Here is a 27,062-nt window from a genome sequence, read left to right on the forward strand (position 1 = left end):
GGGAGAGAAGGCAAGGGGAGAAGCAAGGGGGCTGAAGGCAAGGGGTTGAAGGCGAGGCAGGTGAATGCGAAGGGATTTGAAGGCGAGGGGGTGAAGGCGAGAGGTGTGAAGGCGAGAGAAAAAAAGGCAAGGCAGCGTGAAGGCGATGGAGCTGAAGGCGAGGGGGATTAAAGCAAGAGTGGGTGAAGGCAAGGTGGTGAAGGTGAGGGGGTGAATTCAAGGGGAGTGATGTGTGGGGGATTGAGGGTGAGTGGGTGTGAAGGCAACGGGGTGTGAAGGCAAGGGGGTGAAGGCGAAGGTTGGTGAAGGCGAAGGAGGATGAAGACGAGCAGGGTGATCGTGAGGGGGTGAAGGAGAGGGGGTGAGGTTCAGAGGGTGTGAAGGTAACGGGGGATGAAAGGGGAGAGCGTGAAGGCGAGGGGAATGATGGCGAGGGGAGCAAAGGTGAGGGTGGAAAGGGCAGAAGAGAGAAGGTGGGTGAAAAGGCAAGGGCAGAGAAGGCAGGGGAGGTAATGCGGGGGAAAAGGCAGGGGAAAAGTCGGGGGAGAAGGCGGGGAGAGAAGACAGAGAGAAAAGGCGAGGAGAAGGTGAGTGGAGAAGGCAAGAGTGGAGAAGACGGGGAGAGAAGGCGGGGTGAAAAGGCAAGGGTGGAGAAGGCGGGGGTGGTAATATGGGGAGAAGGCAGAAGAGAAGGCATAGGTGGAGAAAGCAGGGGAGAGAAGACGGGGAGAGAAGGCAGGGGAGAGAAGACGGGGAGAGAAGGCGGGGAGAAGGCGGGGAGAAGGCGAGGGTGGAGAAGGCGGGGAGAGAATGCGGGAAGAGAAGACATGGGTAGAGAAGGCAGGGAGAAGGTGGTAGGAGAGGGCAGGGGTGGAGAATGGGGTGGAGAGGTCGGCGAGAGAAGACGAGGTGGGAGAAGGTTGGGGAGAAGCTGAGGGGTGAGAAAGCGATGGCGGAGAAGGCGAGGGTGGAGAAGGCGAGGGTGGAGAAGGCGAGGGGAGTGAAGGCGAGGGTGGAGAAGGCGAGGGTGGAGAAGGCGAGGGCGGAGAAGGCGAGGGTGGAGAAGGCGAGGGTGGAGAAGGGAGGGGAGAAGGCGAGGGGTCAGATGGCGAGGGTGGAGAAGGCGAGGGGAGAGAAGGCGAAGGTGGAGAAGGCGAGGGGAGAGAAGGCGAGGGTGGAGAAGGCGAGAGGAGAGAAGGCGAGGGTGGAAAAGGCGAGGGGTGAGAAGGCGAGGGTGGAGGATGCGAGGGTGGAGAAGGCGAGGGAGAGAAGGAGAGGCGCAAGAAGGTGGTGGAGAAGGCGGGGGAGAATGTGGGGAGAGAAGACGAGGGTGATGAAGCCGAGGGTGGAGAAAACAGGGGAGAAGGCGGGGAGAGAAGGTGAGAGGGAGAAGGAGGCGGGAGAAGGCGAGGGTGGAGAAGGCGAGGGTGAAGAAGGCGAGGGAAGAGAAGGCGAGGGAGAATGAGAGAAGGCGAGGGTGGAGAAGGGAGGGGAGAAGGCGAGGGGTCAGATGGCGAGGGTGGAGAAGGCGAGGGGAGAGAAGGCGAAGGTGGAGAAGGCGAGGGGAGAGAAGGCAAGGGTGGAGAAGGCGAGAGGAGAGAAGGCGAAGGTGGAAAAGGCGAGGGGTGAGAAGGCGAGGGTGGAGAAGGCGAGGGGAGAGAAGGCGAGGGTGGAGAAGGCGAGGGGAGAGAAGGCGAGGGTGGAGAAGGCGAGGGGAGAGAAGGCGAGGGTGGAGAAGGCGACGGAGAGAGAAGGCGAGGGTGGAGAAGGGAGGGGAGAAGGCGAGGGGTCAGATGGCGAGGGCTGAGAAAGCGAGGGTGGAGAAGGAGAGGAAGGAGAAAGCGAGGGTGGAGAAGGAGAGGAAGGAGAAAGCGAGGGTGGAGAAGGCAAGGGGGAGAGAAAGCGAGGGAAGAGAAGGCGAGGGAGAGTGAGAGAAGGCGAGGGTGGAGAAGGGAGGGGAGAAGGCGAGGGGTCAGATGGCGAGGGTGGAGAAGGCGAGGGGAGAGAAGGCGAAGGTGGAGAAGGCGAGGGGAGAGAAGGCAAGGGTGGAGAAGGCGAGAGGAGAGAAGGCGAGGGTGGAAAAGGCGAGGGGTGAGAAGGCGAGGGTGGAGAAGGCGAGGGGAGAGAAGGCGAGGGTGGAGAAGGCGAGGGGAGAGAAGGCGAGGGTGGAGAAGGCGAGGGGAGAGAAGGCGAGGGTGGAGAAGGCGACGGAGAGAGAAGGCGAGGGTGGAGATGGGAGGGGAGAAGGCGAGGGGTCAAATGGCGAGGGCTGAGAAAGCGAGGGTGGAGAAGGAGAGGAAGGAGAAAGCGAGGGTGGAGAAGGAGAGGAAGGAGAAAGCGAGGGTGGAGAAGGCGAGGGGGAGAGAAAGCGAGGGAAGAGAAGGCGAGGGTGGAGAAGGCGACGGAGAGAGAAGGCGAGGGTGGAGAAGGGAGGGGAGAAGGCGAGGGGTCAGGTGGCGAGGGCTGAGAAAGCGAGGGTGGAGAAGGAGAGGAAGGAGAAAGCGAGGGTGGAGAAGGAGAGGAAGGAGAAAGCGAGGGTGGAGAAGGCGAGGGGGAGAGAAAGCGAGGGAAGAGAAGGCGAGGGGGAGAGAAAGTGAGGGAAGAGAAGGCGAGGGGAGAGAAGACTTTGTGGAGAAGGTGGGGGGAGAGAAGGTGATGGGGAGAGAAGGTGAGGGATGAGAAGCCGAGTGGAGAGAATGCGAGTAGAGAGAAGGCGAGGGGTGGAGAAGGTGAGTTGGAGAAGGCGAGGTGGAGAGAAGGCGAGGGGAGCGAAGGTGGGGGGAGAGAAGGTGAGAGTGGAGTATGCGGGGGGAGAAGGCGATTGGGGACAATGAGGGGGAGAGAAGGCGAGTGAGGCGAATGCAGGGGAGAGAAGGTGAGGGTAAAGGCGAGTGGTAAAAGGCGGGGAGGAAGGCGAGGGGGAGAAGATGGGGGAGAAGATGGGGAGAGAAGGCGGGAGGGAGAAGGTGGGGAGAGAACGCAGGGAGAGAAGATGAGGGTGGAGAAGGCGGGGAGAAGGAGGGGACAGAAGGTGGGGAGAGAAGGCGGGGAGAGAAGGCGAGTGGGGTGAAGGCAGGGGAAAGAGAAGGCAATGCGGGTGAAGGTGGGGACGGTGAAGGCGAGAGGATGGTGATGGCGAGGGTATGAAGGCAAGGGTGGTGAAGGCATTGGGGAGGGAAGGCGGGGAGAGAAGGCGGGTGAGAGAATGCGAGGCGAGAGAAGGCGACGGCAGACAAGGTTAGGGGAGAGAAAGTGGGCAGAGAAGGCGAGGGTGGAGAAGGTGATGGTGAGATTGTGGAGGTGAAGGTGGGGGAGAAGGCGAGGGTGCAGAAGGTGGGGAGAAGGCCAGTGTGGAGAAGGCGAGGGCAGAGAAGGTTAGGAGAGAAGGCGAGGGGAGAGTAGACAAGGGGGAAAGTGAAGGCGAGGAGGGGTGAAGGTGAGGATGGGTGAAGGCGAGGGGGTGAATGCAAGGGGGAAGGCGAGGGGTGTGAAGTAAATGGGTGTGAAGGAGAGGCGGTTTAAGGCGAGGGGGTGATGGTGAGCGGGGGTGAAGGCGAACGGTGTGAAGAAAAGGGAGTTGAAGGCGAGATGAGTTGAAGGTGAGTGGGGGTGAAGCTGAGGGGGGTTGAAGGCAAAGGGGGCTGAAAGCGAGGATATGAAGGCAAGGGGTGAAGTCAAGAGGGTGTGAAGGTGAGCAGGTGAAGGCAATGGGGTGAAGTCAAGGGTGTGTGAAGGCAAGGGGTGTGAAGGCAATGGGGTGTGAAGGCGTGGGGGTGAAGGGCAGGGAGGGTGAAGGCGAGGGGAGTGAAGGCGAACGGCGTGAATGTGAGGGGGTGTGAAGTCGAGGGGGGATGAAGGCGAGGGGTGTGAAGGTGATGGGGAGACGGCGAGGGAGGGTGAAGGCGAGGGGAGTGAAGGTGAGGGGATGAAGGTGAGGAGGAGTGAAGGCAAGGGGGTGAAGGGGAGGGAGGGTGAAGGTGAGGGGAGTGAAGGCGAACGGGAAGGTGAAGGGCTGTGAAAGTGAGGGGTGAATGTGACGGGGGTAAATGTGAGGGCTGTGAAGGTGGGTGGAGAAGAAGGGGGAGAAGGCGGTGCGGGAAGGCAGGAGGGAGAAGGCAGGAAGAGAAGGCGAGAGTGGAGAACGTGAGGGAGAGAATGCGAGGGGGAGACGGTGGGGCAGAGAAGACGAGGACAGAAAGAGAGGGTGGAGAATGCGGGGGAAGAAGTTGGGGAGAGAAGGCGGGATAGAAGACGAGGGGAGAAGGCGGGGGCAGAAGAAGGGGGAAGGCGGTGCGAGAAGGCAGGGAAGAGAAGGCAGAGAGAGAAGCTGAGAGTGGAGAACGTGGGGGAGAGAAGGCGAGGTGGAGAAGATGGGGCAGAGAAGACAAGGACAGAAAGCGAGGGTGAAGAATGCGAGGGGAGAAGTGGGGAGAGAAGGCAGGGAGAGAAGACTCGGGAGAGCAGGCGGGGGAGAAGGAAAGGGAGAAGGTGGGGAGAGAAGGCGAGAGTGGAGAAGGCAGGGGAGAGAAGGTGGGGAGAGAAAGAAGGGAAGAAAAGGGGGGAGAAGGCGGGGAGAACACGAGGGTGGAGAATGCGGGGGAGAGAAGGCGGGGAGACAAGGCGGGGAAGAAGGCGAGTGAGAGGAGATGAGGGAGAGAAGACGGAGGAGAGAAGGCAATGGAGAGCATATGGGACGGGAAGGCAGGGTGAAGGCGAGGGAGAGACGGCGAAGGTGGAGAATGTGGGGGAGAAGGTGAGGTGAGAAGGCAGGGGAGAGAAGGTGCGGGAGATGGCAAGGGGGATATGATGGGGAGAGAAGGAGAGGTGAGAAGCAGGGGAGAGATGGTGCAGGAGAAGGTGGTGAGAGAAGGTGAGAGAAGAATAGGTGAGGTGGGAGATCACGGGGAGAGAAGGAGCGAGCGAGAAGGTGCGGGAGAAGGCGAGGGGGTAGAAGGTAAGGGGAAAGAAGACCAGGGGGATCGAAGGCAAGGGTGGAGAGGGCGGGGAGAAGTCGAGGGGAGAGAATGTGTTAGGCAGAAGGCAGGGTGTGAAGGCGATGAGGGTAGAAGGCTGGAGCGAATTCGAAGTCAGGTTTACAGATGGCAAAGCAAGCAAGAAAGATCTGTTCTCGTCCATGAAAAAGGCTGCTCTTGGAGAACAAGGTAGTTTTGGCCAAGATTCAAACTGGCTACCGTTCGTATATAAGGCCAGCGCGATAACCACTACACTTCAGAACCAAGCCTAGAGCAATGCTGCTGCAGCTGAGTGGCGTCCAGCACTGAAATTTTCAGCCATTCTGCACTTCACCTTTCTGCTTCCAATACCTCGTTGTTGTCCAGCGCAATTGATATCTCGAAAAAGTAAAAACAAGGAACGTGAAATTGATGACAAAATATAGACAAGAATGTTTGGACCATAGGGTGAGGTAGAATAGACTGGGACAACTTTCCCTGCAGCTTAACGGCTGCGACATGATCTTATGGAAGGGTTAAAACAGAGTATTTACGTGTTTTACTCAAGTTGGGGTGAGTTGAAAACTCGAGGGCATAGGTTTAAGGTAAGTGGTTGAAATTGACAAAGGACCTGAGGCACCATTTCCCACACAGAAGGTTGTGCATCCATGGAATGAGGAGAAAGTGAGGACTGCAGATGCTGGCGATCAGAGCTGAAAATGTGTTGCTGGAAAAGCGCAGCAGGTCAGGCAGCATCCAGGGAACAGGAGAATCGACGTTTCGGGCATAAGCCCTTCTTCAGGAATGAGGAAAGTTTATCCAGCAGGCTAAGATAAAAGGTAGGAAGGAGGGATTTGGGGGAGGGGCGTCAGAAATGTGATAGGTGGAAAGAGATCAAGGTGAGGGTGATAGGTTAGAGTGGGATGGGGGCGGAGAGGTCAGGAAGAAGATTGCAGGTTAGGAAGACGGTGCTGAATTCGATGGATTTGACTGAGACAAGGTGGAGGGAGGGGAAATGAGGAAACTGGTGAAAACCGAGTTCATCCCTTGTGGTTGGAATGAGCTACCGGAGGGAGAGGAGTATTTTCATACACTCAGAAAATTGTAAAGGTAACCAGATGAGTGTCTGAATTGGAAGGGTTTAGAGGAATGGGGCAAAATGTTTGAAATGGGATTTTGTTTAATAATGGCTATGTGATGAGCATGGATGAGATACACTGAAGTATCTGTTTTTATGCGGTGTACCCCAATAATGTTGTGTTGCTCAACTGACTTTAAAGGATTACTTTTTAGTGGAACTTGCCGTCGCAGTCTGTGGCACAATCATTTAGTCTGTTCGACTGCTCGCGGGAAAGGTAGTATTGTGAAACACTGCAGAAACGAACGACTTCCTTACTTTTGACCCGACTGACTATACTCCGTGAAATATTCCCAGATCCTCAGCTGAAGATTTTCCTGCTGGAGGTTACCTCAGAAATCCTGTTAATTCGTAATGTATTGAGCGAATCACAAAACAGAAAGCATTTAACACGGAACACGAACGAAACTGGCAAACCAAATGCATTTTCAGACACAGCGAAGCATGAATGCTAAATGTGAGACAATTCGAGGGCATGAGCCATAAAATAATCACACAACTTATAACAGGGCAATTCCAAACTACTCTTTCAAACATACTGCAGCCTCAGTGCACCACCACTTCCCAGAAAATGCTGAAAAGAGAGAAAGAAAGAACATAATAAGAGTGGGCCATAAAAAGTGAATTTCACCAATCACAGTCTCGATTAGATTACCTTTCCCTTCCGATGTCTCCAGGACGGAAATGAAGGAAATGGAAGAAATTCAATAACATATCACATCGAAATTAATTGGAACGATTTTCCCATTCGCCAGAAAACCAAATAACGACGAGTCGAGTCACCGAAGGACTTTGTTTCACACAGCGATGAAATAACAGTCTCCATTCGGTTCCAGTAAAAACTCAACTTGCCTGGAACAGCAGAGCTGTTTGCAATTTTCTGCGCGGGTGGTGAACATGATCATGATAGCAGAGACACTTGGAAATATTTGGCACTTTCGCACACCACAGTTAATTCCCCAGGAAAAAAACCCATTTTATTTTTAAGATCAGTACAACAGGGACTGAAACAGCATTTTAACAAGCTGCAGCGTTGGAGTTGATCAGCAGAAATGGCAGCGGTGGGATTTGAACCCACGCCACGTTTGAGACTTGAACCAGGATCCAGCGCCTTGAACCGCTCGGCCACACTACCAGCCGTACATGCTGCCCATTGTCTTGCACTTCCAATTGTGCTCCTCCATAACAACAGATGCAAAGTCACGTGAAAGGGTTCCATGATCCCTCTCCGACTCGCACAGCTGCTGGGATGTGCCCGGCTACAATGTCAATTTCGCTGCAGATAATGATAGCCCATCAATCCAGATAAATATCAATGCTAAGCTGAGTCTATCTTCTCAGACTCTTTTCAGCTACAAATGTATCTGTGAGTGCGTGAGAATATATGTTCGCTTATGAATTGGTCAAATAACCATGAGCTGCTTGACATTACTGCAATTTCGATTCTTGCTTTGCTAAATGTTTCCACCCATTGCTCGAGAGAGGACAACTTCCACGTTTACACGGAACGTGGAACACACCGGAATACAGGGAAAATGCACAAAGTTGAGGAGGCAGTGCTCCACATCATAACGTGCAGCATAGTTTCTGTCACTGTGTCTGTTTTGCAGAATAAGAGTCCCAAAGAGTGTTCTCCACCCTAAAACCGGCGGTAGCATTACAATCCGAGAACGACAGATCACATTGTGAGAATGCTCTGAACTCGGAGCCAGTTCGAGATGCCACTTTCCTTGCCTTTTGCCTTAACCGTGCAATTTGCTGCAGAGATGTTCACTCCTGGACATGAACCACATGGATACCAACTAAGTTGGAAACCTGTGTGGGAATCATCGAGAAGCGACTCAATAAATTTTGCTAAATTCCACGGTGCTTATTAGAAATGCAGTTTCTGTTCACGTCAATCTAAAAGGCAGTTTCTGCACGTAGTAACAGAAGTTAATTACCTCACCTGACCCCCACTCCGGAAGAAGTGCTAACTGCACTTGAGTGCTTATTGTTCTCGATGTGAAGAGCTCTCACGCCTGAGTCACCTTCACGTCTCTTGTGTCTGAGTGAATCACAAAGAAGGAGTTTCACCAGAGCTGCAACTGCCTCACTTCCCCACTCGCCCTCCCCGTTTACATTTTCCTGCTCGTCAGTGATTTAAAGAAAACCAAATGGATGCGATGTCATTCTGTAGCCTCGCTGTCGATTCCTTCGTGTCAGTTCCAACGTGGCTTAGATCTCGGGGCGCACCTTAATACTAGCGACGCTATGAAAGCACAGGGGCAGAGGTTCCCCTGAGAGTGTGATTTCTTTCATTGCTGTTGCTGATTGAATGAGCCACTAACGTGCGAACTGCTCCAAAACATGATTCAGGACTTCTGGTGACAACTCTCGCACGTTGAATAACGACAGACAGCTTCCAAATGATGTCTTTCATAGACGACTTTGGGCCGAAACTGAGCCGAAAGTGGGGTCTGCAGATGCTGGAGATCAGAGATGGAAATGTGTTGCTGGAAAAGCGCAGCAGGTCAGGCAGCATCTAGGGAACAGGAGAATCGACGTTTCGGGCATTAGCCCTTCTTCAGGAATGAGGAAATTTGGTCCAGCAGGCTAAGATAAAAGATATGGAGGAGGGACTTGGAGGAGGGGCGTCGGAAATGTTATAGGTCGAAAGAGATCAAGGTGAGGGTGATAGGTCAGACTGGGGTGGGGGCAGACATGTCGGGAAGAAGATTGCAGGTTAGGAAGGTGGTTCTGAATTTGATGGATTTGACTGAGACAGGCTGGGGGGAGGGGAAATGAGGAAACTGGTGAAATCCGAGTTCATCCCTTGTGGTTGGAGGGTTCCTAGCCGGAAGATGAGGCGTTCTTCCTCCAACCGTCGTTTCGCTGTGGTCTGTCGATGGAGGAGTCCAAAGACCTGCATATCCTTGGTGGAGTGGGAGGGGGAATTGAAATGTTGAGCTACAGGGTGGTTGGGTTGGTTGGTCCGGGTGTCCCAGAGGTGTTCTCTGAAACGCTCCGCAAGTAGGCGGCCTGTCTCCCCAATATAGAGGAGGCCACATCGGGTGCAAAGGATGCATTAGATGATATGTGTGGAGGTACAGGTGAATCTGTGGCGGATATGGAAGTTTCCTTTGGGGCCTTGGAGGGAGGTGACGGTGGAGGTGTGGGCGCAAGTCTTGCACCTCCTGCGGTTGCAGGGGAAGGTGCCGGGAGTAGAGGTTGGGTTGGTGGGGGGTGTGGATCTGACGAGGGAGTCACGGAGGGAGTGGTCTTTACGGAATGCTGATAGGGGAGGGGAGGGAAATATATCCTTGGTGGTGGGGTCCGTTTGGAGGTGGCGGAAATGGCGGCGATGATGCGCTGTACATGGAGGTTAGTGGGGTGGTAGGTGAGGACCAGTGGGGTTCTGTCCTGGTGGCGGTTGGAGGGGCGGGGTTCAAGGGCGGAGGATCGGGAAGTGGAAGAGATGCGGTGGAGGGCATCGTCGACCACGTCGGGGTGGAAATTGCCGTCCTTGAAGAAGGAGGCCATCTGGGATGTGCGTTTTTGGAACTGGTCCTCCTGGGAGCAGATGCTGCGGAGTCGAAGGAATTGGGAGAATGGGATGGCGTTTTTACAGGGGGCAGGATGGGAGGAGGTGTCGTCCAGGTAGCTGTGGGAGTCGGTTGGTTTGTAGTAGATGTCCGTGTTGATTCGGTCGCCTGAGATAGAAATAGAAAGGTCGAGGAAGGGGAGGGAGGAATCTGAGACTGTCCAGGTGAATTTGAGGTCGGGGTGGAAGGTGTTGGTGAAGTGGATGAACTGTTCAACCTCCTTGCGGAAGATGGATTGTTCCACATATCCTACGAAGAGGCAGGCATAGCTGGGGCCCATGCGGGTGCCCATGGCTACTCCTTTCGTTTGGAGGAAGTGGGAGGATTGGAAAGAGAAGTTGTTCAGGGTGAGGACCAGTTCAGTCAGTCGAAGGAGGGTATCTGTGGAAGGTTACTGGTCGGTACGGCGGGAAAGAAAGAAGCGGAGGGCTTTGAGTCCTTCGTGATGGGGGATGGAGGTGTACAGGGACTGGATGTCCATGGTGAAAATAAGGCGTTGGGGACCGGGGAAGCGAAAATCATGGAGCAGGTGGAGGGCATGGGTGGTGTCCCGAACGTAGGTGGGGAGTTCTTGGACTAAGGGGGACAGGACGGTGTCAAGGTATGCGGAGATGAGTTCGGTGGGGCAGGAGCAGGCGGAGACAATGGGTCGGCCGGGGCAGTCAGGTTTGTGGATTTTGGGCAGGAGGTAGAAGCGGGAGCTGGGGGGTTGTGGGACTATGAGGTTGGAGGCGGTGGATGGGAGATCCCCCGATGTGATGAGGTTATGGATGGTCTGGGAGATGATGGTTTGGTGGTGGGGGGTGGGGTCATGGTCAAGGGGGCAGTAGGAGGAGGTATCTGCGAGCTGGCGTTTGGCCTCAGCGGTGTCGAGGTCGGTGCGACATCGATGACTGTATCGGCGCCGCCTCGTGCTCCCACGAGGAGGTTGAACAGTTCATCCACTTCACCAACACCTTCCACCCTGACCTCAAATTCAATTGGAGCTACATCGATGACTGTATCGGCGCCGCCTCGTGCTCTCACGAGGAGGTTGAACAGTTCATCCACTTCACCAACACCTTCCACCCCGACCTCAAATTCACCTGGACAGTCTCAGATTCCTCCCTCCCCTTCCTCGACCTTTCTATTTCTATCTCAGGCGGACGTGGTCGACGATGCCCTCCACCGCATCTCTTCCACTTCCCGATCCTCCGCCCTTGAACCCCGCCCCTCCAACCGCCACCAGGACAGAACCCCACTGGTCCTCACCTACCACCCCACTAACCTCCATGTACAGCGCATCATCGCCGCCATTTCCGCCACCTCCAAACGGACCCCACCACCAAGGATATATTTCCCTCCCCTCCCCTATCAGCATTCCGTAAAGACCACTCCCTCCGTGACTCCCTCGTCAGATCCACACCCCCCACCAACCCAACCTCTACTCCCGGCACCTTCCCCTGCAACCGCAGGAGGTGCAAGACTTGCGCCCACACCTCCACCGTCACCTCCCTCCAAGGCCCCAAAGGAAACTTCCATATCCGCCACAGATTCACCTGTACCTCCACACATATCATCTAATGCATCCTTTGCACCCGATGTGGCCTCCTCTATATTGGGGAGACAGGCCGCCTACTTGCGGAGCGTTTCAGAGAACACCTCTGGGACACCCGGACCAACCAGCCCAACCACCCTGTAGCTCAACATTTCAATTCCCCCTCCCACTCCACCAAGGATATGCAGGTCTTTGGACTCCTCCATCGACAGACCACAGCGAAACGACGGTTGGAGGAAGAACGCCTCATCTTCCGGCTAGGAACCCTCCAACCACAAGGGATGAACTCGGATTTCACCAGTTTCCTCATTTCCCCTCCCCCCAGCCTGTCTCAGTCAAATCCATCAAATTCAGAACCACCTTCCTAACCTGCAATCTTCTTCCCGACATGTCTGCCCCCACCCCAGTCTGACCTATCACCCTCACCTTGATCTCTTTCGACCTATCACATTTCCGACGCCCCTCCTCCAAGTCCCTCCTCCATATCTTTTATCTTAGCCTGCTGGACCAAATTTCCTCATTCCTGAAGAAGGGCTAATGCCCGAAACGTCGATTCTCCTGTTCCCTAGATGCTGCCTGACCTGCTGCGCTTTTCCAGCAACACATTTCCATCTTTGAACTGTGCCACCTGCCAAGGAATGCAAATGCGTTACTGCTTTTCGTGGAAGGATCAGAAGGCGGTAACTAAACTCTCAAACAAATGGCATATGATCAGAACCAGGTTGGAGAAAAGCTTAACAATGCTTTGCACTGTAATTAAATGGAACTGCATTACATTTCACAGCGAGAGCAGATTTGTTCAAGCAAATTCGAAGGCAGGTTTGCAGATGGGAAAGTAAGCAAGAAAGCTCGGTTCTTTTCCATGTAAAAGGCTGTAGTTGAAGAACAAAGAAGTTTCTTCCCAGTTTCAAACGAGGTACCGTTCACGTGTGAGGCGAACGTGATGACCACCACACTACACAAACAAGCCGCAGCCGCACCTGCTACTGCTCAGTGGCATCCAGCACTGAAAGTTGAAGCCATTGTACGTTTCACGTTTCTGTTTCCAAAAGCTCGTTGTCCTCCAGCGCAATTGACATCTTGAAAATTAAAAAAAAAGACACGTGAAATTGATGACAAAATATGGACAAGGATGTCGTCAATGTTTACACCGTAGGGCGAGGTGGAATAGGCTGGGCCCACTTTCCCTGCAGCGTAACGGCTGCGACATGATCTTATGGAAGGGATGTAAACTGAGCATTTACGTGTTTTATCCAAGTCTGGGTGAGTTGAAAACTCGAGAGCATAGGTTTAAGGTAAGTGGGCTGAAATTGACAAAGGATCTGAGGCACATTTCCCTCACAGAAGATTGTGCGTGTATGGAATGAGCTACCAGAGGAAGTGGAGGATGCTATTACACTCAGAAAATTGCAAAGGTAATCGGATGAGTTTCTGGATAGGATGAGTTTAGAGGGATTGGGGCCAAATGCTGGCGAACAGAACTTGTTTAATTTTGGCTATGTGGTGAGCATGGACGAGATACACCGAAGTATCTGTTTCCACGCGGTGTACCCCAATAACGTTGTGTTGCTTACACCGGCTTTAAAGGATTACTTTTTAGCGGAGTTTCCTGTTGCAATCTGTGGCACAATCATTTAGTCTGTTCGACTGCTCACGGGAAAGGTAGTATTGTGAAATACTGTAGAAACAAACGACTTCCTTACTTTTGCTCCGACTAACCATACTCCGTGAAATATTCCCAGATCCTCAGTTGAGGATTTTTGATGCTGGAAGTTACCTCAGAAACCCTGTTAATTCGTAATGTATTGAGCGACTCGCAAAACAGAAAGCATTTAACACGGAACACAAACAAAACTGGCAAACCAAATGCATTTTCAGACACAGCGAGCATGAATGCTAAATGTGAGACAGGCCGGGTGAATGAGCCATAAAGTAATCTCACAACTAACAACAGGGCAATTCCAAACTGCTCTTTCAAACATACTGGAGCCTGAGTGCACCACCACTTCCCAGACAATGCTGAAAAGAGAGAAAGAAAGAACACAATAAGAATGGGCCATAAAAAGTGAATTTCACCAATCACAGTCTCGATTACATTACCTTTCCCTTCCGATGTCTCCAGGACGGAAATGAAGGAAATGGGAGAAATTCAATAACATGTGACATCGCAATTCATTGGAACGATTTTCCCATTGGCAGAAAACAAAATAACGACGAGTCGAGCCACCGCAGGACTTTGTTTCACAGCAGCAATGAAATAACAGCCTCCATTCGGTTCCAGTAAACGCACAACTTGTCTGGGACAGCAGAGCTGTTTGCGATTTTCCGCGCGGGAGGCGAGCACGAGCATGACAGCACAGACACCGGAAAAGTCGGCACTTTCCCACACCACAGTTAATTGCCCGGGAAGCACACACATGTTTCTTCAGTTTTAAACAGAAATGCAGCAGGAGTCGAAACAGCATTTTAACAAGCTGCCTCGTTGGAGTTGATCAGCAGAAATGGCAGCGGTGGGATTCGAACCCACGCCTCTGCCGAGACTGGAGCCTAAATCCAGCGACTTAGACCGCTCCCCATTTTCTTGCACTTCCAATTGTGATGCTGCATAACAACAGATGCAAAGTCACGTGAAAAGGGTTCCATGATCCCTCTCCGACTCGCACAACTGCTGGGATGTGCCCGTCTACAATATCAATTTCGCTGCAGATAATGATAGCCCATCAATCCAGATAAATATCAATGCTAAGCTGAGTCTATCTCCTCAGACTCATTTCAGCTACAAATGTATTTGTGAGTGCGTGAGAACATACGATCGGTTATGATTTGGTCAAATTACCATGAGCTGCTTGACATTACTGCAATTTCGATTCTTGCTTTGCTAAATGATTTCACCCTTTGGTCGAAACAGGACAACTTTCACGTTTACACGGAACATGAAACACACCGGACTACAGGGAAAATGCACAAAGCTGAGCAGGCCGTGTTACCGCGCAGCATCATTTCAGTCACTGTGTCTGTTTTGCAGAATAAGAGTCCCAAAGAATGTTCTCCACCCTAAAATCGGAGGTAGCATTACAATCCGAGAACGACAGAGCACATTGTGAGGATTCTCTGACCTCGGAGCCGGTTCGAGATGCCACTTTCCTTGCCTTTTTGCCTTAACCGTGCAATTCGCTGCAAAGATGTTCACACCTGGATATGAGCCACATGGATACCAACTGAGTCGACGAGAAGCGACTCAATACATTTTGCTAAATTCCACGGTGCTTATTAGAAATGCAGTTTCTGTTCACATCAATCTAAAAGACAGTTTCTGAACGTAGTAACAGAAGTCGAAAGGTAATTAGCTCACCCCACCCCCGTCTCCGGAAGAGGTGCTAACTGCCCTTGAGTGCTTATTGTTCTCGATGTGAAGAGCTCTCACGTCTGAGTCACCTTCACACGTCTCTGGTTGCTGAGTGAATCACAAAGAAGGAATTTCACCAGAGCTGCAACTGCCTCACTTCCCCACTCGCCCTCCCCGTTTACATTTTCCTGCTCGTCAGTGATTTAAAGAAAACCAAATGGATGCGATGTCATTCTGTAGCCTCGCTGTCGATTCCTTCGTGTCAGTTCCAACGTGGCTTAGATCTCGGGGCGCACCTTAATACTAGCGACGCTATGAAAGCACAGGGGCAGAGGTTCCCCTGAGAGTGTGATTTCTTTCATTGCTGTTGCTGATTGAATGAGCCACTAACGTGCGAACTGCTCCAAAACATGATTCAGGACTTCTGGTGACAACTCTCGCACGTTGAATAACGACAGACAGCTTCCAAATGATGTCTTTCATAGACGACTTTGGGGGTACATTTGACAGACCGATTAGTTCAGGAATCCGTGGTGCGCTGTGACACCAGCGCATCAGCTTCTTCCCTGTCTTGGAAACGGGCCGCCTGCGCAAGGAATGCCAATGCGGTACTGCTTTTCGTGGAAGGATCAGAAGGCGGTAACTACACTCTCCAACAGAATGGCATATGATCACAACCAGGTTGGAGAAAAATTTACAATACTTTGCACAGTAATTAAATGGAGTTGCATTATATTTCACTACGAGAGCAGATTTGTTCAAGCAAATTCGAAGGCAGGTTTGCAGATGGGAAAGCAAGCAAGAAAGCTCCGTTCTTGTCCATGTTAAATGCTGCAGTTGAAGAAGAAAGCAGTTTCTGCCCAATTTCGAACTGGGGACCTTTCGCGCGAACGTGAGGACCACGACACTACAGAAACAAGCCGCAGTCGCCTCTGTGGAGGCTCAGTGGCATCCAGCACTGAAAGTTGAAGCCATTCTACCTTTCACTTTTCTGTTTCCAATAGCTCGTTGTTTAATGGGACTTGTTTAATCATGGCTATGTGGTGAGCATGGACGAGATACACCGAAGTATCTGTTTCCACGCGGTGTGCGCCAATAACATTGTGTTGCTTACACCGGCTGTAAAGGATTACTTTTTAGGGGAGCTTGCCGTCGCAGTCTGTGGCACAATCATTTAGTCTGTTCGACTGCTCACGGGACAAGTAGCATTGTGAAACACTGCAGACACGAACGACTTCCTTACTTTTGCTCCGACTGACCATACTGCGGGAAATTTTCCCAGATTCTCAGTTGAGGATTTTTGCAGCTGGAAGTTACCTCAGAAACCCTGTTAATTCGTAATGTATTGAGCGAATCGCAAAACAGAAAGCATTTAACACGGAACACAAACAAAACTGGCAAACCAAATGCGTTTTCAGACACAGCGAGCATGAATGCAAAATGTGAGACAGGCCGGGGGCATGAGCCATAAAGTAATCTCACAACTAACAACAGGGCAATTCCAAACTGCTCTTTCAAACATACTGGAGCCTGAGTGCACCACCACTTCCCAGACAATGTTGAAAAGAGAGAAAGAAAGAACACAATAAGAATGGGCCATAAAAAGTGAATTTCACCAATCACAGTCTCGATTACATTACCTTTCCCTTCCGATGTCTCCAGGGCGGAAATGAAGGAAATGGGAGAAATTCAATAACATGTGACATCGCAATTCATTGGAACGATTTTCCCATTGGCAGAAAACAAAATAACGACGAGTCGAGCCACCGCAGGACTTTGTTTCACAGCAGCAATGAAATAACAGCCTCCATTCGGTTCCAGTAAACGCACAACTTGTCTGGGACAGCAGAGCTGTTTGCGATTTTCCGCGCGGGAGGCGAGCACGAGCATGACAGCACAGACACCGGAAAAGTCGGCACTTTCCCACACCACAGTTAATTGCCCGGGAAGCACACACATGTTTCTTCAGTTTTAAACAGAAATGCAGCAGGAGTCGAAACAGCATTTTAACAAGCTGCCTCGTTGGAAACGTCCAGCAGAAATGGCAGCGGTGGGATTCGAACCCACGCCTCTGTCGAGACTGGAGCCTAAATCCAGCGCCTTAGACCGCTCGGCCACACTACCAGCCAGCCGCGCTGCCCCATTTTCTTGCACTTCCAATTGTGATGCAAAGTCACGTGAAAAGGGTTCCATGATCCCTCTCCGACTCGCACAACTGCTGGGATGTGCCCGTCTACAATATCAATTTCGCTGCAGATAATGATAGCCCATCAATCCAGATAAATATCAATGCTAAGCTGAGTCTATCTCCTCAGACTCATTTCAGCTACAAATGTATCTGTGAGTGCGTGAGAACATACGATCGGTTATGATTTGGTCAAATTACCATGAGCTGCTTGACATTACTGCAATTTCGATTCTTGCTTTGCTAAATGATTTCACCCTTTGGTCGAAACAGGACAACTTTCACGTTTACACGGAACATGAAACACACCGGACTACAGGGAAAATGCACAAAGCTGAGCAGGCCGTGTTACCGCGCAGCATCATTTCAGTCACTGTGTCTGTTTTGCAGAATAAGAGTCCCAAAGAATGTTCTCCACCCTAAAATCGGAGGTAGCATTACAATCCGAGAACGACAGAGCACATTGTGAGGATGCTCTGACCTCGGAGCCGGTTCGAGATGCCACTTTCCTTGCCTTTTTGCCTTAACCGTGCAATTCGCTGCAAAGATGTTCACACCTGGATATGAGCCACATGGATACCAACTGAGTCGACGAGAAGCGACTCAATACATTTTGCTAAATTCCACGGTGCTTATTAGAAATGCAGTTTCTGTTCACATCAATCTAAAAGACAGTTTCTGAACGTAGTAACAGAAGTCGAAAGGTAATTAGCTCACCCCACCCCCGTCTCCGGAAGAGGTGCTAAATGCCCTTGAGTGCTTATTGTTCTCGATGTGAAGAGCTCTCACGTCTGAGTCACCTTCACACGTCTCTGGTTGCTGAGTGAATCACAAAGAAGGAATTTCACCAGAGCTGCAACTGCCTCACTTCCCCACTCGCCCTCCCCGTTTACATTTTCCTGCTCGTCAGTGATTTAAAGAAAACCAAATGGATGCGATGTCATTCTGTAGCCTCGCTGTCGATTCCTTCGTGTCAGTTCCAACGTGGCTTAGATCTCGGGGCGCACCTTAATACTAGCGACGCTATGAAAGCACAGGGGCAGAGGTTCCCCTGAGAGTGTGATTTCTTTCATTGCTGTTGCTGATTGAATGAGCCACTAACGTGCGAACTGCTCCAAAACATGATTCAGGACTTCTGGTGACAACTCTCGCACGTTGAATAACGACAGACAGCTTCCAAATGATGTCTTTCATAGACGACTTTGGGGGTACATTTGACAGACCGATTAGTTCAGGAATCCGTGGTGCGCTGTGACACCAGCGCATCAGCTTCTTCCCTGTCTTGGAAACGGGCCGCCTGCGCAAGGAATGCCAATGCGGTACTGCTTTTCGTGGAAGGATCAGAAGGCGGTAACTACACTCTCCAACAGAATGGCATATGATCACAACCAGGTTGGAGAAAAATTTACAATACTTTGCACAGTAATTAAATGGAGTTGCATTATATTTCACTACGAGAGCAGATTTGTTCAAGCAAATTCGAAGGCAGGTTTGCAGATGGGAAAGCAAGCAAGAAAGCTCCGTTCTTGTCCATGTTAAATGCTGCAGTTGAAGAAGAAAGCAGTTTCTGCCCAATTTCGAACTGGGGACCTTTCGCGCGAACGTGAGGACCACGACACTACAGAAACAAGCCGCAGTCGCCTCTGTGGAGGCTCAGTGGCATCCAGCACTGAAAGTTGAAGCCATTCTACCTTTCACTTTTCTGTTTCCAATAGCTCGTTGTTTAATGGGACTTGTTTAATCATGGCTATGTGGTGAGCATGGACGAGATACACCGAAGTATCTGTTTCCACGCGGTGTGCGCCAATAACATTGTGTTGCTTACACCGGCTGTAAAGGATTACTTTTTAGGGGAGCTTGCCGTCGCAGTCTGTGGCACAATCATTTAGTCTGTTCGACTGCTCACGGGACAAGTAGCATTGTGAAACACTGCAGACACGAACGACTTCCTTACTTTTGCTCCGACTGACCATACTGCGGGAAATTTTCCCAGATTCTCAGTTGAGGATTTTTGCAGCTGGAAGTTACCTCAGAAACCCTGTTAATTCGTAATGTATTGAGCGAATCGCAAAACAGAAAGCATTTAACACGGAACACAAACAAAACTGGCAAACCAAATGCGTTTTCAGACACAGCGAGCATGAATGCAAAATGTGAGACAGGCCGGGGGCATGAGCCATAAAGTAATCTCACAACTAACAACAGGGCAATTCCAAACTGCTCTTTCAAACATACTGGAGCCTGAGTGCACCACCACTTCCCAGACAATGTTGAAAAGAGAGAAAGAAAGAACACAATAAGAATGGGCCATAAAAAGTGAATTTCACCAATCACAGTCTCGATTACATTACCTTTCCCTTCCGATGTCTCCAGGGCGGAAATGAAGGAAATGGGAGAAATTCAATAACATGTGACATCGCAATTCATTGGAACGATTTTCCCATTGGCAGAAAACAAAATAACGACGAGTCGAGCCACCGCAGGACTTTGTTTCACAGCAGCAATGAAATAACAGCCTCCATTCGGTTCCAGTAAACGCACAACTTGTCTGGGACAGCAGAGCTGTTTGCGATTTTCCGCGCGGGAGGCGAGCACGAGCATGACAGCACAGACACCGGAAAAGTCGGCACTTTCCCACACCACAGTTAATTGCCCGGGAAGCACACACATGTTTCTTCAGTTTTAAACAGAAATGCAGCAGGAGTCGAAACAGCATTTTAACAAGCTGCCTCGTTGGAAACGTCCAGCAGAAATGGCAGCGGTGGGATTCGAACCCACGCCTCTGTCGAGACTGGAGCCTAAATCCAGCGCCTTAGACCGCTCGGCCACACTACCAGCCAGCCGCGCTGCCCCATTTTCTTGCACTTCCAATTGTGATGCAAAGTCACGTGAAAAGGGTTCCATGATCCCTCTCCGACTCGCACAACTGCTGGGATGTGCCCGTCTACAATATCAATTTCGCTGCAGATAATGATAGCCCATCAATCCAGATAAATATCAATGCTAAGCTGAGTCTATCTCCTCAGACTCATTTCAGCTACAAATGTATCTGTGAGTGCGTGAGAACATACGATCGGTTATGATTTGGTCAAATTACCATGAGCTGCTTGACATTACTGCAATTTCGATTCTTGCTTTGCTAAATGATTTCACCCTTTGGTCGAAACAGGACAACTTTCACGTTTACACGGAACATGAAACACACCGGACTACAGGGAAAATGCACAAAGCTGAGCAGGCCGTGTTACCGCGCAGCATCATTTCAGTCACTGTGTCTGTTTTGCAGAATAAGAGTCCCAAAGAATGTTCTCCACCCTAAAATCGGAGGTAGCATTACAATCCGAGAACGACAGAGCACATTGTGAGGATGCTCTGACCTCGGAGCCGGTTCGAGATGCCACTTTCCTTGCCTTTTTGCCTTAACCGTGCAATTCGCTGCAAAGATGTTCACACCTGGATATGAGCCACATGGATACCAACTGAGTCGACGAGAAGCGACTCAATACATTTTGCTAAATTCCACGGTGCTTATTAGAAATGCAGTTTCTGTTCACATCAATCTAAAAGACAGTTTCTGAACGTAGTAACAGAAGTCGAAAGGTAATTAGCTCACCCCACCCCCGTCTCCGGAAGAGGTGCTAAATGCCCTTGAGTGCTTATTGTTCTCGATGTGAAGAGCTCTCACGTCTGAGTCACCTTCACACGTCTCTGGTTGCTGAGTGAATCACAAAGAAGGAATTTCACCAGAGCTGCAACTGCCTCACTTCCCCACTCGCCCTCCCCGTTTACATTTTCCTGCTCGTCAGTGATTTAAAGAAAACCAAATGGATGCGATGTCATTCTGTAGCCTCGCTGTCGATTCCTTCGTGTCAGTTCCAACGTGGCTTAGATCTCGGGGCGCACCTTAATACTAGCGACGCTATGAAAGCACAGGGGCAGAGGTTCCCCTGAGAGTGTGATTTCTTTCATTGCTGTTGCTGATTGAATGAGCCACTAACGTGCGAACTGCTCCAAAACATGATTCAGGACTTCTGGTGACAACTCTCGCACGTTGAATAACGACAGACAGCTTCCAAATGATGTCTTTCATAGACGACTTTGGGGGTACATTTGACAGACCGATTAGTTCAGGAATCCGTGGTGCGCTGTGACACCAGCGCATCAGCTTCTTCCCTGTCTTGGAAACGGGCCGCCTGCGCAAGGAATGCCAATGCGGTACTGCTTTTCGTGGAAGGATCAGAAGGCGGTAACTACACTCTCAAACAGAATGGCATATGATCACAACCAGGTTGGAGAAAAATTTACAATACTTTGCACAGTAATTAAATGGAGTTGCATTATATTTCACTACGAGAGCAGATTTGTTCAAGCAAATTCGAAGGCAGGTTTGCAGATGGGAAAGCAAGCAAGAAAGCTCCGTTCTTGTCCATGTTAAATGCTGCAGTTGAAGAAGAAAGCAGTTTCTGCCCAATTTCGAACTGGGGACCTTTCGCGCGAACGTGAGGACCACGACACTACAGAAACAAGCCGCAGTCGCCTCTGTGGAGGCTCAGTGGCATCCAGCACTGAAAGTTGAAGCCATTTTACCTTTCACTTTTCTGTTTCCAATAGCACGTTGTTTAATGGGACTTGTTTAATCATGGCTATGTGGTGAGCATGGACGAGATACACCGAAGTATCTGTTTCCACGCGGTGTGCGCCAATAACATTGTGTTGCTTACACCGGCTGTAAAGGATTACTTTTTAGGGGAGCTTGCTGTCGCAGTCTGTGGCACAATCATTTAGTCTGTTCGACTGCTCACGGGACAAGTAGCATTGTGAAACACTGCAGACACGAACGACTTCCTTACTTTTGCTCCGACTGACCATACTGCGGGAAATTTTCCCAGATTCTCAGTTGAGGATTTTTGCAGCTGGAAGTTACCTCAGAAACCCTGTTAATTCGTAATGTATTGAGCGAATCGCAAAACAGAAAGCATTTAACACGGAACACAAACAAAACTGGCAAACCAAATGCGTTTTCAGACACAGCGAGCATGAATGCAAAATGTGAGACAGGCCGGGGGCATGAGCCATAAAGTAATCTCACAACTAACAACAGGGCAATTCCAAACTGCTCTTTCAAACATACTGGAGCCTGAGTGCACCACCACTTCCCAGACAATGCTGAAAAGAGAGAAAGAAAGAACACAATAAGAATGGGCCATAAAAAGTGAATTTCACCAATCACAGTCTCGATTACATTACCTTTCCCTTCCGATGTCTCCAGGGCGGAAATGAAGGAAATGGGAGAAATTCAATAACATGTGACATCGCAATTCATTGGAACGATTTTCCCATTGGCAGAAAACAAAATAACGACGAGTCGAGCCACCGCAGGACTTTGTTTCACAGCAGCAATGAAATAACAGCCTCCATTCGGTTCCAGAAACGCACAACTTGTCTGGGACAGCAGAGCTGTTTGCGATTTTCCGCGCGGGAGGCGAGCACGAGCATGACAGCACAGACACCGGAAAAGTCGGCACTTTCCCACACCACAGTTAATTGCCCGGGAAGCACACACATGTTTCTTCAGTTTTAAACAGAAATGCAGCAGGAGTCGAAACAGCATTTTAACATGCTGCCTCGTTGGAAACGTTCAGCAGAAATGGCAGCGGTGGGATTCGAACCCACGCCTCTGTCGAGACTGGAGCCTAAATCCAGCGCCTTAGACCGCTCGGCCACACTACCAGCCAGCCGCGCTGCCCCATTTTCTTGCACTTCCAATTGTGATGCTGCATAACAACAGATGCAAAGTCACGTGAAAAGGCTTCCATGATCCCTCTCCGACTCGCACAACTGCTGGGATGTGCCCGTCTACAATATCAATTTCGCTGCAGATAATGATAGCCCATCAATCCAGATAAATATCAATGCTAAGCTGAGTCTATCTCCTCAGACTCATTTCAGCTACAAATGTATCTGTGAGTGCGTGAGAACATACGATCGGTTATGATTTGGTCAAATTACCATGAGCTGCTTGACATTACTGCAATTTCGATTCTTGCTTTGCTAAATGATTTCACCCTTTGGTCGAAACAGGACAACTTTCACGTTTACACGGAACATGAAACACACCGGACTACAGGGAAAATGCACAAAGCTGAGCAGGCCGTGTTACCGCGCAGCATCATTTCAGTCACTGTGTCTGTTTTGCAGAATAAGAGTCCCAAAGAATGTTCTCCACCCTAAAATCGGAGGTAGCATTACAATCCGAGAACGACAGAGCACATTGTGAGGATGCTCTGACCTCGGAGCCGGTTCGAGATGCCACTTTCCTTGCCTTTTTGCCTTAACCGTGCAATTCGCTGCAAAGATGTTCACACCTGGATATGAGCCACATGGATACCAACTGAGTCGACGAGAAGCGACTCAATACATTTTGCTAAATTCCACGGTGCTTATTAGAAATGCAGTTTCTGTTCACATCAATCTAAAAGACAGTTTCTGAACGTAGTAACAGAAGTCGAAAGGTAATTAGCTCACCCCACCCCCGTCTCCGGAAGAGGTGCTAACTGCCCTTGAGTGCTTATTGTTCTCGATGTGAAGAGCTCTCACGTCTGAGTCACCTTCACACGTCTCTGGTTGCTGAGTGAATCACAAAGAAGGAATTTCACCAGAGCTGCAACTGCCTCACTTCCCCACTCGCCCTCCCCGTTTACATTTTCCTGCTCGTCAGTGATTTAAAGAAAACCAAATGGATGCGATGTCATTCTGTAGCCTCGCTGTCGATTCCTTCGTGTCAGTTCCAACGTGGCTTAGATCTCGGGGCGCACCTTAATACAAGCGACGCTATGAAAGCACAGGGGCAGAGGTTCCCCTGAGAGTGTGATTTCTTTCATTGCTGTTGCTGATTGAATGAGCCACTAACGTGCGAACTGCTCCAAAACATGATTCAGGACTTCTGGTGACAACTCTCGCACGTTGAATAACGACAGACAGCTTCCAAATGATGTCTTTCATAGACGACTTTGGGGGTACATTTGACAGACCGATTAGTTCAGGAATCCGTGGTGCGCTGTGACACCAGCGCATCAGCTTCTTCCCTGTCTTGGAAACGGGCCGCCTGCGCAAGGAATGCCAATGCGGTACTGCTTTTTGTGGAATGATCAGAAAGCGGTAAGAATAAGAATCGCCAATCACAGTCTCGATTAAATTACCTTTCCCTTCCGATGCCTTCAGGACGGAAATGAATGAAAGGGGAGAAATTTAAGAACATGTGACATCGGAATTCGTTTGAATTATGTTCGCACTCGCCAGAAAACCAAATAACGACGAGGTGTGTCACCGCAGGACTTTGTTTCACAATAGCGATGAAATAACAGTTTCCATTCGGTTCCAGTAAAAACGTAACTTGCCTGGAACATAAAGCAGCAGTACAGCTGCTTGCGCTTTTCCGTGCGGGAGGCGAGCACTACCTTGACAGCACTGACACTTTGAGAAAATCTGCACTCTCCCACACCACAGTTAACTCTCCAGGAATCATAACCAATTTGTTAGAACCTCAACTTGCCTGGAACGTAAAGCAGCTTGAGCCCGCGATTTACCGTGTGTGAGGCGAACATGATCATGACAAGATGGACACAGGCCCCTGTCTCCACAAAGCAAACTCGCGGTTTTGCTCTTTATTTGATCACACCGCAGCCACAGAAATTGCAGTGGTGGGACTCGAGCCTCATCTTCTTTAGTAATTGAGTTCTGAAGCAGGCGCCTCCGGCTTCCCTTCATAGGGCTGATTCGGTTCGAATAGTGAAATTTGCTGTGTCTGATCCGCAAGACACCCTGCAGGATTTTCAGACAGCACCATCCTCCCTGTGACATGTACGTGCTGGATTACTTTCTGTTGTGTCATGTGTCCCGGCTTTGCCAATATCACCGTTCTTTAACTCCCTGCATCCTGTTGGTCGAACTGTGATTCCAGTCAGATTCACAAATGTGTAACAAAACACCTCAGCTGTGCTGGCTCTCTACAGAGATAAATATGCTTCTCTTTTCGTATAATTCTCTTGCCTTCTCCCTTTAACTCTGCACATTTTTAGTTCCAACATGAACATTGAATGAGTTTTTCAACAACTCGATTGAAACTGCGTCTTTGTCAATGTTAGACCCTAACCATTCCCTCTGTGAAAACATTTCTCCTCGTGTACATTTTTCTTCTTTTATTAATGTCTTTAAAACTCTGCCGAATCGTTCTCAATTCTTTCAGTCGTCGGGATCATTCTCCCTTCCTTTTTCCCTCTGTCTAACCCACTCATGTCTTGGAAAGGTTTGACAAGGCCAGCGTTTGGCCTTCTGCTCTCCAAGGAGACGTGTTCCAACTTTCCAAATGACCTTTATTGTTGACATTCCTCATATACCACACCATGATCAACAACCTGTTCAGTGCTGTTTTCAATCATTTCACGTTCCCACTTCCTAAAGTTTCACGCCCATATCTGTGCGAATATCCAGATGTTGGATTTAATTAGAGTGGGATTCTGTGGGTGAACATCCTCTAACACTTGTTTCCCTTTTACCACATGTGGTACTGTGCCATACCCACTACAATGACACTTCTGACCCCAAAACTCAAAAGGAATTTGAAAGGGTGCAACTAAATGATTTACATCTATTTATCAATCAGTTGATAGGACGACCGGGCAAAAGTGAAATCAAACAACCAAGGCTCGATGGCGACTTGAAGTAAGACATTCTCCCGTGCCAGTATTAACACAAGCTGCTTCGCGAAGATCATGCCCTAGACACTCTTACATTGCCAAAACCAAACCAGTTGAGATTCGGTCAGGTCCAACCACATCCCAATTTGTTCTCAGATTTCTAAGCATCAAAGTGTTTTAAGAATATCGCCTTGTACTTTTGTCTCCTTGTTCACAGGCCAGTGCTGTTTATCCATGGACTTAGTTGTCTCCATCGGCAGAGTATTCAGCTATTTCCCTCCACCGGCAAGCAGTGTGAGGAGAGGCAAGTGCGCATACACTCTAAAGTTCACTCTCATCGGCACAGCCAGTTCCATCAAGTGCTGGGAATCAGCAAGTTTGATTGGGAACTTCCTGCAAAAATATCATTTATCTGAGAAGTGATGAAGATTTTGAGCTGGTTGGTAAGACATAAATGTAATCCGGACTCTCTCCCCTCAGGTAAATTCGTGTGAGGGCATTTTTGTGCATCCTGTTTGCTGTTCAAACTCCATCTTCACACAACAATCCTGCAGAAAGGTTTTTGGAACAGTAACATCGGCTTCTTTGCTGCAATCGGACAGCAGTTAACATCTGAGCCCCAACTTTCCCAGATAAAGACAATCCGAGTGAAACCCTCACTCACTGAGAGCCATCCCCACGTCCCTGTGCTGCGGGGCTGCAGACAGTTTAACACAGAAGATAAGGTTAACAATGAGACTTTATTTCACCATCAGCCACTCTCTCCCAGAGACAGGAAGAGGGACAGCATCAACGTGTGACGTCACTCATGCATCAGCAGAAGCTGTTCAGCCCATCGATTCCATAGCGACTCTCTGACGCTTGTGTATCCCGTGATTATTCATACTTGGTGATGTATACCCTAATAATGCGGAGCTGTGCATGTATCGCAATTCTGTCTCCAACAAATGGATCCAATTGTAATTCACAGCTTTTCATTTCACAGGAAGAACACTGCTGTGTGAAACGGCGTGCGGAATAACTGCAGGGCGTCATGCGCATAGAACACTCTAAAACTGATGTATCTCACCTTCGTCAGTTTATTCCCAGCTCTCGCAAGAGGTTTTGCGAATCAGATCAGAGCACACCAACAGAGAACAGGAAAAGATCTTCCAGAACTTCACAAGTGTGTTTCCTCATTTGTGTAAATTTCCGGTGTGTATCGGTATGAAATATTCATTTCAGGTACATTGAATGAAAGGAAGCGGAAAGTGAAACAGCACGCAATGCGTAGAATGGAGATCTATTATAGAAAAACACTGGAGGGGGCAGTACACACACTGAAACATGGAATTGTCAACGAGTAGAGGATGTTTTCAATCCATTAATTTCATGATTATGAGCCCAATACGCTCCAGCTGGGCCGCTCTATTAGCGCTGAATATAGCAGTTTCACACAGTCTTTAGCTTTTCGTCTGGCATGTGGCATATACCTCAGAGGATGATTTCAAATGGTCGTCACTATTATTGTGTGACACACTGTGGCGCAGATGTGTCCCCGCTGTGTCAATGTAAGCTGTTGGCTAAACTGTGATTTCACTCAGAATCACAAAATATGTCACCGTGCAAAGTGAGGCTATGCAGC

The 27,062-nt window shown here is 49.9% G+C and overlaps 3 non-coding genes across 3 annotated transcripts; all 3 read right to left on the reverse strand.

Annotated features, from left to right (window-relative positions):
* Positions 1 to 16,599: 16,599 nt before the first annotated feature.
* trnal-uag (transfer RNA leucine (anticodon UAG)) lies at positions 16,600 to 16,681 on the reverse strand. Its single transcript has one exon. It is a non-coding gene; the product is annotated as a tRNA-Leu (tRNA).
* A 2,814-nt stretch (positions 16,682 to 19,495) lies between these two features.
* On the reverse strand, positions 19,496 to 19,577 carry trnal-uag (transfer RNA leucine (anticodon UAG)). The gene has a single exon. It is a non-coding gene; the product is annotated as a tRNA-Leu (tRNA).
* A 2,813-nt stretch (positions 19,578 to 22,390) lies between these two features.
* On the reverse strand, positions 22,391 to 22,472 carry trnal-uag (transfer RNA leucine (anticodon UAG)). Its single transcript has one exon. It is a non-coding gene; the product is annotated as a tRNA-Leu (tRNA).
* Positions 22,473 to 27,062: the final 4,590 nt, after the last annotated feature.

The sequence above is a fragment of the Chiloscyllium plagiosum genome, unplaced genomic scaffold, assembly GCF_037043375.1.
Source record: "Chiloscyllium plagiosum isolate Xiang-an unplaced genomic scaffold, Cpla_swu_hap1 HiC_scaffold_39, whole genome shotgun sequence".
Lineage (NCBI taxonomy): Eukaryota > Metazoa > Chordata > Chondrichthyes > Orectolobiformes > Hemiscylliidae > Chiloscyllium > Chiloscyllium plagiosum.